General features: G+C 42.1%; 1 protein-coding gene across 2 annotated transcripts in view; it reads right to left on the minus strand.

Annotated features, from left to right (window-relative positions):
* The window catches only part of SNTA1 (syntrophin alpha 1), a 59,400-nt gene that overhangs the window by 10,393 nt on the left and 32,109 nt on the right, over positions 1–16,898 (minus strand). The gene's annotated exons all lie outside the window — the stretch shown is intronic.

The raw sequence follows: 16,898 nt of genomic DNA on the forward strand, positions 1-16,898 counted from the left end.
GGCCCAGGAAGCTACTACCCTTAGAGCATGGAGGTCAACACTACTCTGGCGTCACGAACTGTGTATGATTGTCACCCCCTATCACAGCCAGCACACTTATCACCAGTGGTCACCACACAATCAGAGCTGACAGTGTCAGGCAGTATAGGGACACGCCCCCAGATGCTAACGCCCAGTTGGCTATTTAGTCATCAGTTTAGAATAACAGAGGATCAGAAGAGATGATCCAGAATTGTTATTTCATGTGGAATACATGGAGGCCTCGGATCCCCTGGATAATAAACTTCCTGAGTAAATAAAAAGTGAATCCAGAAAATCACTTAAAAAAACTGCTCTGGGCGCAACATGAAGAACGTTTCGACTGCGACAGCTGGATCCCCAGGAATCACAATCTGGATACAATAACCGCGATTACTCAACGCAAAACTATGTTATATGGAAAATACAATGTGACCTCATCATCTCATATTGTACGGAGAAGGAACGAAAAATGTAAGATAGATAGATATGAGATAGATAGATACGAGATAGATAGATACGAGATAGATAGATAGATATGAGATAGATAGATAGATAGATATGAGATAGATATGAGATAGATATGAGATAGATAGATATGAGATAGATATGAGATAGATAGATAGATATGACATAGATAGATATGAGATAGATATGAGATAGATAGATAGATATGAGATAGATAGATAGATAGATATGAGATAGATAGATAGATAGATAGATAGATAGATAGATAGATATGAGATAGATAGATATGAGATAGATAGATATGAGATAGATAGATATGAGATAGATAGATAGATATGAGATAGATAGATAGATATGAGATAGATAGATAGATAGATATGAGATAGATAGATAGATATGAGATAGATATGAGATAGATATGAGATAGATATGAGATAGATAGATATATAGATATGAGATTGATAGATATGAGATAGATCGATAGATAGATAGATAGATAGATAGATATGAGATAGATATATATGCGATAGATAGATAGATAGATAGATATGAGATAGATAGATAGATATGAGATAGATAGATATGAGATATATAGATAGATATGAGATAGATATATATGCGATAGATAGATATGAGATAGATAGATATGAGATAGATAGATATGAGATAGATAGATATGAGATATATAGATAGATATGAGATAGATAGATATGAGATAGATATGAGATAGATAGATAGATATGAGATAGATAGATATGAGATAGATAGATAGATATGAGATAGATATATATGCGATAGATAGATAGATATGAGATAGATAGATATGAGATAGATAGATAGATAGATATGAGATAGATAGAAATGAGATAGATAGATAGATAGATAGATAGATAGATAGATAGATATGAGATAGATATGAGATAGATAGATATGACATAGATAGATATGACATAGATAGATATGAGATAGATATGAGATAGATAGATATGAGATAGATAGATAGATAGATGGAGATAGATAGATATGAGATAGATAGATAGATAGATAGATAGATATGAGATAGATAAATATGAGATAGATATGAGATAGATAGATATGTGATAGATATGAGATAGATAGATAGATAGATATGAGATAGATAGATAGATATGTGATAGATATGAGATAAATAGATAGATATGAGATAGATTGTTATGAGATAGATAGATAGATAGATACTACTATATGGGGCAGTATGGAGGCCTAATACTACTATATGAGGCAGTATGGAGGCCTAATACTACTATATGGGGCAGTATGGAGGCCTAATACTACTATATGAGGGCAGTATGGAGGCCTAATACTACTATATGGGGCAGTATGGAGGCCTAATACTACTATATGGGGGCAGTATAGAGGCCTAATACTACTATATGGGGCAGTATGGAGGCCTAATACTACTATATGAGGGCAGTATGGAGGCCTAATACTACTATATGGGGCAGTATGGAGGCCTAATACTACTATATGAGGGCAGTATGGAGGCCTAATACTACTATATGGGGCAGTATGGAGGCCTAATACTACTATATGGGGGCAGTATGGAGGCCTAATACTACTATATGGGGGCAGTATGGAGGCCTAATACTACTATATGGGGCAGTATGGAGGCCTAATACTACTATATGGGGCAGTATGGAGGCCCAATACTACTATATGAGGGCAGTATGGAGGCCTAATACTACTATATGGGGCAGTATGGAGGCCTAATACTACTATATGGGGCAGTATGGAGGCCTAATACTACTATATGAGGGCAGTATGGAGGCCTAATACTTCTATATGAGGGCAGTATGGAGGCCTAATACTACTATATGAGGGCAGTATGGAGGCCTAATACTACTTTATGAGGGCAGTATGGAGGCCTAATACTACTATATGGGGGCAGTATGGAGGCCTAATACTACTATATGGGGGCAGTATGGAGGCCTAATACTACTATATGGGGGCAGTATAGAGGCCTAATACTACTATATGAGGGCAGTATGGAGGCCTAATACTACTATATGAGGGCAGTATGGAGGCCTAATACTACTATATGAGGGCAGTATGGAGGCCTAATACTACTATATGAGGGCAGTATGGAGGCCTAATACTACTATATGAGGGCAGTATAGAGGCCTAATACTACTATATGGGGGCAGTATGGAGGCCTAATACTACTATATGGGGGCAGTATGGAGGCCTAATACTACTATATGAGGGCAGTATGGAGGCCTAATACTACTATATGGGGCAGTATGGAGGCCTAATACTACTATATGAGGGCAGTATGGAGGCCTAATACTACTATATGGGGCAGTATGGAGGCCTAATACTACTATATGAGGGCAGTATGGAGGCCTAATACTACTATATGGGGCAGTATGGAGGCCTAATACTACTATATGGGGGCAGTATAGAGGCCTAATACTACTATATGGGGCAGTATGGAGGCCTAATACTACTATATGAGGGCAGTATGGAGGCCTAATACTACTATATGGGGCAGTATGGAGGCCTAATACTACTATATGAGGGCAGTATGGAGGCCTAATACTACTATATGGGGCAGTATGGAGGCCTAATACTACTATATGGGGGCAGTATGGAGGCCTAATACTACTATATGGGGGCAGTATGGAGGCCTAATACTACTATATGGGGCAGTATGGAGGCCTAATACTACTATATGGGGCAGTATGGAGGCCCAATACTACTATATGAGGGCAGTATGGAGGCCTAATACTACTATATGGGGCAGTATGGAGGCCTAATACTACTATATGGGGCAGTATGGAGGCCTAATACTACTATATGAGGGCAGTATGGAGGCCTAATACTACTATATGAGGGCAGTATGGAGGCCTAATACTACTATATGAGGGCAGTATGGAGGCCTAATACTACTTTATGAGGGCAGTATGGAGGCCTAATACTACTATATGGGGGCAGTATGGAGGCCTAATACTACTATATGGGGGCAGTATGGAGGCCTAATACTACTATATGGGGGCAGTATAGAGGCCTAATACTACTATATGAGGGCAGTATGGAGGCCTAATACTACTATATGAGGGCAGTATGGAGGCCTAATACTACTATATGAGGGCAGTATGGAGGCCTAATACTACTATATGAGGGCAGTATGGAGGCCTAATACTACTATATGAGGGCAGTATGGAGGCCTAATACTACTATATGAGGGCAGTATAGAGGCCTAATACTACTATATGGGGGCAGTATGGAGGCCTAATACTACTATATGGGGGCAGTATGGAGGCCTAATACTACTATATGAGGGCAGTATGGAGGCCTAATACTACTATATGAGGGCAGTATAGAGGCCTAATACTACTATATGAGGGCAGTATGGAGGCCTAATACTACTATATGGGGCAGTATAGAGGCCTAATACTACTATATGGGGGCAGTATGGAGGCCTAATACTACTATATGAGGGCAGTATGGAGGCCTAATACTACTATATGGGGCAGTATGGAGGCCTAATACTACTATATGAGGGCAGTATAGAGGTCTAATACTACTATATGAGGGCAGTATGGAGGCCTAATACTACTATATGAGGGCAGTATGGAGGCCTAATACTACTATATGAGGGCAGTATGGAGGCCTAATACTACTATATGAGGGCAGTATGGAGGCCTAATACTACTATATGGAGCAGTATGGAGGCCTAATACTACTATATGGGGGCAGTATAGAGGCCTAATACTACTATATGAGGGAAGTATAGAGGCCTAATACTACTATATGGGGCAGTATGGAGGCCTAATACTACTATATGGGGGCAGTATGGAGGCCTAATACTACTATATGAGGGCAGTATGGAGGCCTAATACTACTTTATGAGGGAAGTATAGAGGCCTAATACTACTATATGGGGCAGTATGGAGGCCTAATACTACTATATGGGGGCAGTATGGAGGCCTAATACTACTATATGAGGGCAGTATGGAGGCCTAATACTACTTTATGAGGGCAGTATGGAGGCCTAATACTACTATATGAGGGCAGTATGGAGGCCTAATACTACTATATGAGGGCAGTATGGAGGCCTAATACTACTTTATGAGGGCAGTATGGAGGCCTAATACTACTATATGAGGGCAGTATGGAGGCCTAATACTACTATATGAGGGCAGTATGGAGGCCTAATACTACTATATGGGGCAGTATGGAGGCCTAATACTACTATATGGGGGCAGTATGGAGGCCTAATACTACTATATGATGGCAGTATGGATGCCTAATACTACTTTATGAGGGCAGTATGGAGGCCTAATACTACTATATGAGGGCAGTATGGAGACCTAATACTACTATATGGGGCAGTATGGAGGCCTAATACTACTATATGGGGCAGTATGGAGGCCTAATACTACTATATGGGGGCAGTATGGAGGCCTAATACTACTATATGGGGCAGTATGGAGACCTAATACTACTATATGAGGGCAGTATGGAGGCCTAATACTACTATATGAGGGCAGTATGGAGGCCTAATACTACTATATGGGGCAGTATGGAGGCCTAATACTACTATATGGGGGCAGTATGGAGGCCTAATACTACTATATGGGGCAGTATGGAGGCCTAATACTACTATATGAGGGCAGTATAGAGGCCTAATTCTACTATATGGGGCAGTATGGTGGCCTAATACTACTATATGAGGGCAGTATAGAGGCCTAATACTACTATATGGGGGCAGTATGGAGGCCTAATACTACTATATGAGGGCAGTATAGAGGCCTAATACTACTATATGGGGGCAGTATGGAGGCCTAATACTACTATATGAGGGCAGTATGGAGACCAAATACTACTATATGGGGCAGTATGGAGGCCTAATACTACTATATGGGGCAGTATGGAGGCCTAATACTACTATATGGGGCAGTATGGAGGCCTAATACTACTATATGAGGGCAGTATGGAGGCCTAATACTACTATATGAGGGCAGTATGGAGGCCTAATACTACTATATGAGGGCAGTATGGAGACCAAATACTACTATATGAGGGCAGTATGGAGGCCTAATACTACTATATGAGGGCAGCATGGAGGCCTAATACTACTATATGGGGGCAGTATGGAGGCCTAATACTACTATATGGGGGCAGTATGGAGGCCTAATACTACTATATGGGGGCAGTATGGAGGCCTAATACTACTATATGAGGGCAGTATGGAGGCCTAATACTACTATATGAGGGCAGTATGGAGGCCTAATACTACTATATGAGGGCAGTATGGAGGCCTAATACTACTATATGAGGGCAGTATGGAGGCCTAATACTACTATATGAGGGCAGTATGGAGGCCTAATACTACTATATGAGGGCAGTATGGAGGCCTAATACTACTATATGAGGGCAGTATGGAGGCCTAATACTACTATATGAGGGCAGTATGAAGGCCTAATACTACTATATGAGGGCAGTATGGAGGCCTAATACTACTATATGAGGGCAGTATGGAGGCCTTATACTACTATATGAGGGCAGTATGGAGGCCTAATACTACTATATGAGGGCAGTATGGAGGCCTAATACTACTATATGAGGGCAGTATAGAGGCCTAATACTACTATATGGGGCAGTATGGAGGCCTAATACTACTATATGGGGCAGTATGGAGGCCTAATACTACTTTATGAGGGCAGTATGGAGGCCTAATACTACTATATGAGGGCAGTATGGAGGCCTAATACTACTATATGAGGGCAGTATAGAGGCCTAATACTACTACATGGGGGCAGTATGGAGGCCTAATACTACTATATGAGGGCAGTATGGAGGCCTAATACTACTATATGAGGGCAGTATGGAGGCCTAATACTACTATATGAGGGCAGTATGGAGGCCTAATACTACTATATGAGGGCAGTATGGAGGCCTAATACTACTATATGAGGGCAGTATGGAGGCCTAATACTACTATATGAGGGCAGTATGGAGGCCTAATACTACTATATGGGGGCAGTATGGAGGCCTAATACTACTATATGAGGGCAGTATGGAGGCCTAATACTACTATATGGGGGCAATATGGAGGCCTAATACTACTATATGAGGGCAGTATGGAGGCCTAATACTACTATATGAGGGCAGTATGGAGGCCTAATACTACTATATGAGGGCAGTATGGAGGCCTAATACTACTATATGGGGGCAGTATGGAGGCCTAATACTACTATATGAGGGCAGTATGGAGGCCTAATACTACTATATGGGGGCAGTATGGAGGCCTAATACTACTATATGGGGGCAGTATGGAGGCCTAATACTACTATATGAGGGCAGTATGGAGGCCTAATACTACTATATGAGGGCAGTATGGAGGCCTAATACTACTATATGAGGGCAGTATGGAGACCTAATACTACTATATGAGGGCAGTATGGAGGCCTAATACTACTATATGAGGGCAGTATGGAGGCCTAATACTACTATATGGGGCAGTATGGAGGCCTAATACTACTATATGGGGGCAGTATGGAGGCCTAATACTACTATATGAGGGCAGTATGGAGGCCTAATACTACTATATGGGGCAGTATGGAGGCCTACTACTACTATATGGGGGCAGTATGGAGGCCTAATACTACTATATGGGGGCAGTATGGAGGCCTAATACTACTATATGAGGGCAGTATGGAGGCCTAATACTACTATATGGGGCAGTATGGAGGCCTACTACTACTATATGGGGGCAGTATGGAGGCCTAATACTACTATATGGGGGCAGTATGGAGGCCTAATACTACTATATGGGGCAGTATGGAGGCCTAATACTACTATATGGGGCAGTATGGAGGCCCAATACTACTATATGAGGGCAGTATGAAGGCCTAATACTACTATATGAGGGCAGTATGGAGGCCTAATACTACTATATGAGGGCAGTATGGAGGCCTAATACTACTATATGGGGCAGTATGGAGGCCTAATACTACTATATGGGGCAGTATGGAGGCCTAATACTACTATATGAGGGCAGTATGGAGGCCTAATACTACTATATGGGGGCAGTATGGAGGCCTAATACTACTATATGAGGGCAGTATGGAGGCCTAATACTACTATATGAGGGCAGTATGGAGGCCTAATACTACTATATGAGGGCAGTATGGAGGCCTAATACTACTATATGAGGGCAGTATGGAGGCCTAATACTACTATATGAGGGCAGTATGGAGGCCTAATACTACTATATGGGGCAGTATGGAGGCCTAATACTACTATATGGGGCAGTATGGAGGCCTACTACTACTATATGGGGGCAGTATGGAGGCCTAATACTACTATATGGAGGCAGTATGGAGGCCTAATACTACTATATGAGGGCAGTATGGAGGCCTAATACTACTATATGAGGGCAGTATGGAGGCCTAATACTACTATATGGGGCAGTATGGAGGCCCAATACTACTATATGAGGGCAGTATGGAGGCTTAATACTACTATATGAGGGCAGTATGGAGGCCTAATACTACTATATGAGGGCAGTATGGAGGCCTAATACTACTATATGGGGCAGTATGGAGGCCTAATACTACTATATGGGGCAGTATGGAGGCCTAATACTACTATATGGGGCAGTATGGAGGCCTAATACTACTATATGGGGCAGTATGGAGGCCTAATACTACTATATGGGGCAGTATGGAGGCCTAATACTACTATATGGGGCAGTATGGAGGCCTAATACTACTATATGGGGCAGTATGGAGGCCTAATACTACTATATGGGGCAGTATGGAGGCCTAATACTACTATATGAGGGCAATATGGAGTCCTAATACTACTATATGGGGCAGTATGGAGGCCTAATACTACTATATGGGGCAGTATGGAGGCCTAATACTACTATATGGGGCAGTATGGAGGCCAAATACTATGTATAGGTATGGAATCCTAGTACTACCACAGTGCTCTCTGCTGCCAACTCTGTCCGTGTCAGGAACCGACCAGAGCAAGAGAGGTTTGCTATGGGGATTTGCTCCTGCTCTGGGCAGTTCCTGACACGGATAGAGGTGGTAACAGAGAGCACTGTGGTCAGACTGGAAAGAACTACACAACTTCCTGTGGAGCATACAGCAGTTGATAAGTATATGAGGGCAGTATGGAGGCCTAATACTACTATATGAGGGCAGTATGGAGGCCTAATACTACTATATGAGGGCAGTATGGAGGCCTAATACTACTATATGAGGGCAGTATGGAGGCCTAATACTACTATATGAGGGCAGTATGGAGGCCTAATACTACTATATGGGGGCAGTATGGAGGCCTAATACTACTATATGAGGGCAGTATGGAGGCCTAATACTACTATATGGGGGCAATATGGAGGCCTAATACTACTATATGAGGGCAGTATGGAGGCCTAATACTACTATATGAGGGCAGTATGGAGGCCTAATACTACTATATGAGGGCAGTATGGAGGCCTAATACTACTATATGGGGGCAGTATGGAGGCCTAATACTACTATATGAGGGCAGTATGGAGGCCTAATACTACTATATGGGGGCAGTATGGAGGCCTAATACTACTATATGGGGGCAGTATGGAGGCCTAATACTACTATATGAGGGCAGTATGGAGGCCTAATACTACTATATGAGGGCAGTATGGAGGCCCAATACTACTATATGAGGGCAGTATGGAGGCCTAATACTACTATATGAGGGCAGTATGGAGGCCTAATACTACTATATGAGGGCAGTATGGAGGCCTAATACAACTATATGAGGGCAGTATGGAGGCCTAATACTACTATATGAGGGCAGTATGGAGGCCTAATACTACTATATGAGGGCAGTATGGAGGCCTAATACTACTATATGAGGGCAGTATGGAGGCCTAATACTACTATATGAGGGCAGTATGGAGGCCTAATACTACTATATGGGGCAGTATGGAGGCCCAATACTACTATATGAGGGCAGTATGGAGGCCTAATACTACTATATGAGGGCAGTATGGAGGCCTAATACTACTATATGAGGGCAGTATGGAGGCCTAATACTACTATATGAGGGCAGTATGGAGGCCTAATACTACTATATGAGGGCAGTATGGAGGCCTAATACTACTATATGAGGGCAGTATGGAGGCCTAATACTACTATATGGGGCAGTATGGAGGCCTAATACTACTATATGGGGCAGTATGAAGGCCAAATACTATGTATAGGTATGGAATCCTAGTACTACCACAGTGCTCTCTGCTGCCAACTCTGTCCGTGTCAGGAACCGACCAGAGCAAGAGAGGTTTGCTATGGGGATTTGCTCCTGCTCTGGGCAGTTCCTGACACGGATAGAGGTGGTAACAGAGAGCACTGTGGTCAGACTGGAAAGAACTACACAACTTCCTGTGGAGCATACAGCAGTTGATAAGTACTGGAAGGATTAAAGAGTACCTGTCATCAGCCATATTTTCTAAACTAATTCAGATTATATTACCTAACTACTTCTAACACTCCTCCTGCCCTAAAACATTATTCTGAGCTTTAAAAAGCTGGATATCATACCTTTCCCCTTGCTCACATTGTGTGAGCTCCCAGAAGGATAAAGTGGGCGTTCCCCAGCAGGTGTGATGTCACTGAAGCCAGTGAGAGCTGTGCCTCACCATGCCCCGCACCCTGAGTTTGGTCTCCTGCCAGGTCAGGAGGAGACCAAACTGACTGTCTGACTTGTTGCAGGGAACAGATCAGAGCCACCTAGTGGACGTTTTCCAATCACATTAAAAATGGTTGAGAATTTCAAATTTCTCTGGAGTACCCCAGGAACTGTCCAGATTAGAAGCAAATCCCTATAGAAAACCTCTCCTGCTTTGGGCAGTTCCTGACACGGACAGAGGTGTCAGCAGAGAGCACTGTGGTCAGACTGGAGAGAACTACACAACTTCCTGTGGAGCATACAGCAGCTGATAAGTACTGGAAGGGTTGATATTTTTAAATAGAAGTCATTTACAAATCTGTTTAACTTTCTGGAGTCAGTTGATTTGAAAAAAAAATTTCCCTTTAACTCCTTAACCCCTTAACGACGCAGGACATATATTTACGTCCTGCGCCGGCTCCCGCGATATGAAGCGGGATCGCGCCGCGATCCCGCATCATATCGCGTCGGTCCCGGCGCTCATCAACGGCCAGGACCCGCGGCTAATACCACACATCGCCGATCGCGGCGATGTGCGGTATTAACCCTTTAGAAGCGGCGGTCAAAGCTGACCGCCGCTTCTAAAGTGAAAGTGAAAGTGACCCGGCTGCTCAGTTGGGCTGTTCGGGACCGCCGCAGTGAAATCGCGGCGTCCCGAACAGCTGACAGGACACCGGGAGGGCCCTTACCTGCCTCCTCGGTGTCCGATCGGCGAATGACTGCTCCGTGCCTGAGATCCAGGCAGGAGCAGTCAAGCGCTGATAATGCTGATCACAGGCGTGTTAATACACACCAGTGATCAGCATAGGAGATCAGTGTGTGCAGTGTTATATGTCCCTGTGGGATAACAATGATCAGTGTGTGCAGTGTTATAGTCCCCTATGGGATAACAATGATCAGTATAAGAGATCAGTGTGTGCAGTGTTATAGGTCCCTATGGGATAACAATGATCAGTATAAGAGATCAGTTTGTGCAGTGTTATAGGTCCCTATGGGATAACAATGATCAGTATAAGAGATCAGTGTGTGCAGTGTTATAGGTCCCTATGGGATAACAATGATCAGTATAAGAGATCAGTGTGTGCAGTGTTATAGGTCCCTATGGGATAACAATGATCAGTATAAGAGATCAGTGTGTGCAGTGTTATAGGTCCCTATGGGATAACAATGATCAGTATAAGAGATCAGTGTGTGCAGTGTTATAGGTCCCTATGGGATAACAATGATCAGTGTGTGCAGTGTTATAGGTCCCTATGGGATAACAGTGATCAGTATAAGAGATCAGTGTGTGCAGTGTTATAGGTCCCTATGGGATAACAGTGATCAGTATAAGAGATCAGTGTGTGCAGTGTTATAGGTCCCTATGGGATAACAATGATCTGTATAAGGGGTCAGTGTGTGCAGTGTTATAGGTCCCTATGGGATAATAATGATCAGTATAAGAGATCAGTGTGTGCAGTGTTATAGGTCCCTATGGGACCTATAACACTGCAAAAAAAATGTAAAAAAAATGTGTTGATAAAGGTAATTTAACCCCTTCCCTAATAAAAGTTTGAATCACCCCCCTTTTCCCATAAAAAAAATAATACAGTGTAAAAAATAAATAAAAATAAACATATGTGGTATCGCCGCGTGCGTAAATGTCCGAACTATAAAAATATATCATTAATTAAACCGCACGGTCAATGGCGTACGCGCAAAAAATTTCCAAAGTCCAAAAAAGCGTATTTTGGTCACTTTTTATACCATTAAAAAATGAATAAAAAGTGATCAAAAAGTCTGATCAAAACAAAAATCATACCAATAAAAACTTCAGATCACGGCGCAAAAAATGAGTCCTCATACCACCCCATACGTGGAAAAATAAAAAAGTTATGGGGGTCAGAAGAGGAAATTTTTAAACGTATAAATTTTCCTGCATGTAGTTATGATTTTTTCCAGAAGACAAAATCACCTATATAAGTAGGGGATCATTTTAACCGTATGGACCTACAGAGTAATGATAAGGTGTAATTGTTACCGAAATATGCACTGCGTAGAAACGGAAGCCCCCAAAAGTTACAAAATGGCGTTTTTTCTTCGATTTTGTCACACAATGATTTTTTTTTCCGTTTCGCCGTGAATTTTTGGGTAAAATCACTAATGTCCCTGCAAAGTAGAATTGGCGACGCAAAAAATAAGCCATAATATGGATTTTTAGGTGGAAAATTGAAAGGGTTATGATTTTTAAAAGGTAAGGAGGAAAAAACGAAAGTGCAAAAACTGAAAAACCCTGAGTCCTTAAGGGGTTAAGGATGCAGGAGCTGAGCAGCTGGGACCAACATCTAATGCCGGACACGATCAGGGTGATGTCCGACATTAACCATTTAGATGCTGTGATCAAAGTCAATGGCAGCTTCTAAAATACAAAAAGTCAAATCCTGGTTAGCTTAGGGAGCTGATCAGGACACCCGAGAGAATGGGCAGAGGTCTCTTACCTGCCTCATTTGATCGGTGCTCCATGACTGTAGGCAGCCTGTAGTAATGGAGCACCAATAACACTGATCAATGTTGTTCTATGGCAGCCTGTAGTAATTGAGCGCTGATGACACTGATCAATGCTGTTCTATGGCAGGCTGTAGTAATGGAGCACTGATAACACTGATCAATGTTATTCTATGGCAGGCTGTAGTAATGGAGCACTGATAATACTGCTCAATGCTGTTCTATGGCAGGCTGTAGTAATGGAGCACCAATAACACTGATCAATGTTGTTCTATGGCAGGCTGTAGTAATGGAGCACCAATAACACTGATCAATGTTGTTCTATGGCAGGCTGTAGTAATGGAGCACCAATAACACTGATCAATGTTGTTCTATGGCAGGCTGTAGTAATGGAGCACCAATAACACTGATCAATGTTGTTCTATGGCAGGCTGTAGTAATGGAGTGCTGATAACACTGATCAATGCTGTTCTATGACAGGCTGTAGTAATGGAGTGCTGATAACACTGATCAATGCGGTGCTATAGCAGACTGTAGTAATGCAGTGCCGATAACACTGATCAATGCTGTTCTATGGCAGGCTGTAGTAATGGAGCACCGATAACACTGATCAATGCTGTTCTATGGCAGACTGTAGTAATGGAGCGGCGATAACACTGATCAATGCTGTTCTATGGCAGGCTGTAGTAATGGAGCGCCGATAACACTGATCAATGCTGTTCTATCGCAGGCTGTAGTAATGGAGCGCTGATAACACTGATCAATGCTGTTCTATGGCAGGCTGTAGTAATGGAGAACAGATAACACTGATCAATGCTGTAAACAAAAAATGATGTAAACAAAAATAAACATATGTGATATCGACGCGTGCGTAAATGTCCAAACTATTAAAATATAATGTTAATGAAACCGCACGGTCAATAGCGTAAACGTAAAATAATACCAAAGTCCAGAATTGTGTTTTTTTGTCACTTCTTATACCAGATGAAATAAAAATAATAAAAACCAATCATAAAGTCCCATCAAAACATAAATAGTCCCGATAAAAACTACAGATCACGGCGCAAAAAAACCCCTGACCCTCATACATCCGCGTATACGGAAAAATAAAAGAGTTATAGGGGTCAGAAGAGGAATAATATATAGGTTTTTGTTTTTTTTTCACTGTAGATTTTGTGGTTAAATGAAAAGGTCCTTAAGGGGTTAAGTTAACCACTCAACGCAACGTGTGAACCGCGTTCGTCCAATGGCATGAAGCCTATTTTTGGAATAGCTCGCAATGGATTAAATAATGGATGCTAAAAGCGCAGAGCGAGTGGGAACAATAATGTGATGTATTAGAGCAGAACAAGATCTATGGGGAAAAATGATATAAATAAAAAAGCATAAAAAACATTAAACGAGGTAAAAAAGATACATAAGGAAATCCACTCCACCGAATGGTTAAAGGGGTACTCCGCCCCTATACATCTCCCCGCAATCTCCTTGCCGCACCAGGCGTTCGATTAGAGCGTCTGGTTCAGTGCCGGAGGCTCGTGACGTCACGGCCAATCCCCGCTCCTGAATTCACGGCCACGCCCCCTCAATGCAAGTCTATAGGAGGGGGCGTGACGGCCGTCACGCCCCCTCCTATAGACTTGCATTGAGGGGGCGTGGCCGTGATGTCAGGAGCCTCTGCCCCGCATCGCCAGTCATCTGGCGTGAAGCGAATTTCGCTCCGTGCCTCGGATGTCTGGGATGGGACCCCCACGATCAGACATAAGATGTCTAGGGGTGGAGTACCCCTTTAAAGGGGTACTCCGGTGGAAAACTTTTTTTTTAAATCAACTGGTGCCAGAAAGTTAAACAGATTTGTAAATTACTTCTATTAAAAAATTCTTAATCCTTCCAGTACTTATTAGCTGCTGAATACTACAGAGGAAATTCTTTTCTTTTTGGAACACAGAGCTCTCTGCCGACATCATAAGCACAGTGCTCTCTGCTGACATCTCTGTCCATTTTAAGAACTGTCCAGAGCAGCATATGTTTGCTATGGGGATTTTCTCCTACTATAGACAGTTCTTAAAATGGACAGAGGTGTCAGCAGAGAGCACTGTGCTCGTTATGTCAGCAGAGAGCTCTGTGTTCCAAAAAGAAAAGAATTTCCTCTGTAGTATTCAGCAGCTAGTAAGTACTGGAAGGATTAAGATTTTTTAATAGAAGTAATTTACAAATCTGTTTAACTTTTTGGCACCAGTTCATAAAAATAAAAAATAAAGTTTTCCACCGGAGTACCCCTTTAATCTCAGCCAGCCTTGCAATTCTCCAGGCTTCTTCAGGTTTATCCGAGGTTAAAAAAAAAATTATAAAAACAAAAACTCTGAGCAGTGGCTGTCCAGGCATGCTCAGAGTTGTAGTTTTGCAACATCTGGAGGGCCACAGTTTGGGGACCACTGAACTGGAATAATGATGTAAGTTTTTAACCCAAGATAATCATTCAAGGAGTTCTATGGCCAAAAGAGCTGCGCAACCACTGGAGGTAGTCAGGAATCCTACTGGGTAAAACCAGCTTCCTGAACACCTCCAGTGGTTGCTCAGCTATCAACTCCCATACAACTTCCATTAAAGGGGTTGTCCAGGAATAGAAAATCAGAGCTAATTTCTTTCTAAACCAGCGCCACACCTTTCCTCAGGTTGTGTGTGGTATTGCAGCTCAGTTTCATTGAAGTAAATAGAGACAAGTTATGACACCACACACAACCTGAGGACAGGAAAAGAAATTAGTTCTACTCCTGGACAACCCCTTTAATGTCTGTCTATAGAAGTTACGTCAATTTTTGTTGCTTTTTTTTTTGTTTGTTTTTGTTTTGTTTTGTTTGTTTCCTGACCACTTCCTGTGGCCGCAAGTAGGACCCTAAATTTCAATATAGTTGTGTGTCCCAGGGCTGGTAACCAATGTGACTTGTTTTATTACCTTCACGATGGTTCTTACCCAGACTTCTAGAACTATACAAGTTCTGCCCAGAAGATGACAACTTAAAGGGGAACTCCGGAGGGGGAAAAAATGGTTTCAAATCAACTGGTTCCAGAAAGTTTAACAGACGTGTAAATGACTTTGATTTAAACATTTTAATCTTTTCAGTTCTTATCAGCTGCTGTATGCTCCACAGGAAGTTGTGTAGTCCTTTCTGGTCTGACCACAGTGCTCTCTGCTGACACCTCTGTCCATGTTAGGAACTGTCCAGAGTAGGAGCAAGTCCCCATAGCAAACCTCTCCTGCTCTGGTCTGACTAGAAAGAACTACACAACTTCCTGTGGAGCATACAGCAGCTGATAAGTACTGAAAGGATTAAGATTTGTATATAGAAGTAATTTACAAATCTCTTTAACTTTCTGGCACCAGTTGATTTGAAAAAAAAAAAATATAATAATAATATATATATATATATATATATATATATATATATAGATATATATATATATATATATATATATATCTACATTATTTCTCTGGAGTACCCCTTTAAGAGTTTCTAGACATTGTTTTTTGGATCTGGAAAGAACTGACCTGTAAAATATGTCTCTATTTTTATCCCACTTTGACCTTTACACGGGTTATAGTAGGTTGTGGCGACCAACATGAGCAGGAGAAGGTCCTGGATGATCTATTAGTGTCAGGAAAACATGAAGAAAATGACCAAAGGAGACAGAGCGCAGAGTTAGGGGGCGCCAAAGATATAACTAGTTGGCTGCACAGTGTATATCAGTATTATATTCAGGGGCACAGTGTGTGGTAGTATTATATTCAGGAGTACAGTGTATATCAGTATTATATTCAGGGGGCACAGTGTGTGGCAGTATTATATTCAGGAGCACAGTGTGTAGCAGTATTATATTCAGGAGCACAGTGTGTGGCAGTATTATATGCAGGGGTACAGTGTGTAGCAGTATTATATTCAGGGGGCACAGTGTATATCAGTATTATATTCAGGGGTACAGTCTGTGGCAGCATTATATTCAGGGGCACAGTGTGTGGTAGTATTATATTCAGAGGTACAGTGTGTTGCAGTATTATATTCAGGGGTACAGTGTGTTGCAGTATTATATTCAGGGGCACAGTGTGTGGCAGTATTATATTCCGGGGCACAGTGTATATCAGTATTATATTCAGGGTACAGTGTGTGGCAGTATTATATTCCAGGTACAGTCTGTGGCAGTATTATATTCAGGGTACAGTG

The sequence above is a fragment of the Hyla sarda genome, chromosome 12, assembly GCF_029499605.1.
Source record: "Hyla sarda isolate aHylSar1 chromosome 12, aHylSar1.hap1, whole genome shotgun sequence".
In the NCBI taxonomy this organism is placed as follows: domain Eukaryota; kingdom Metazoa; phylum Chordata; class Amphibia; order Anura; family Hylidae; genus Hyla; species Hyla sarda.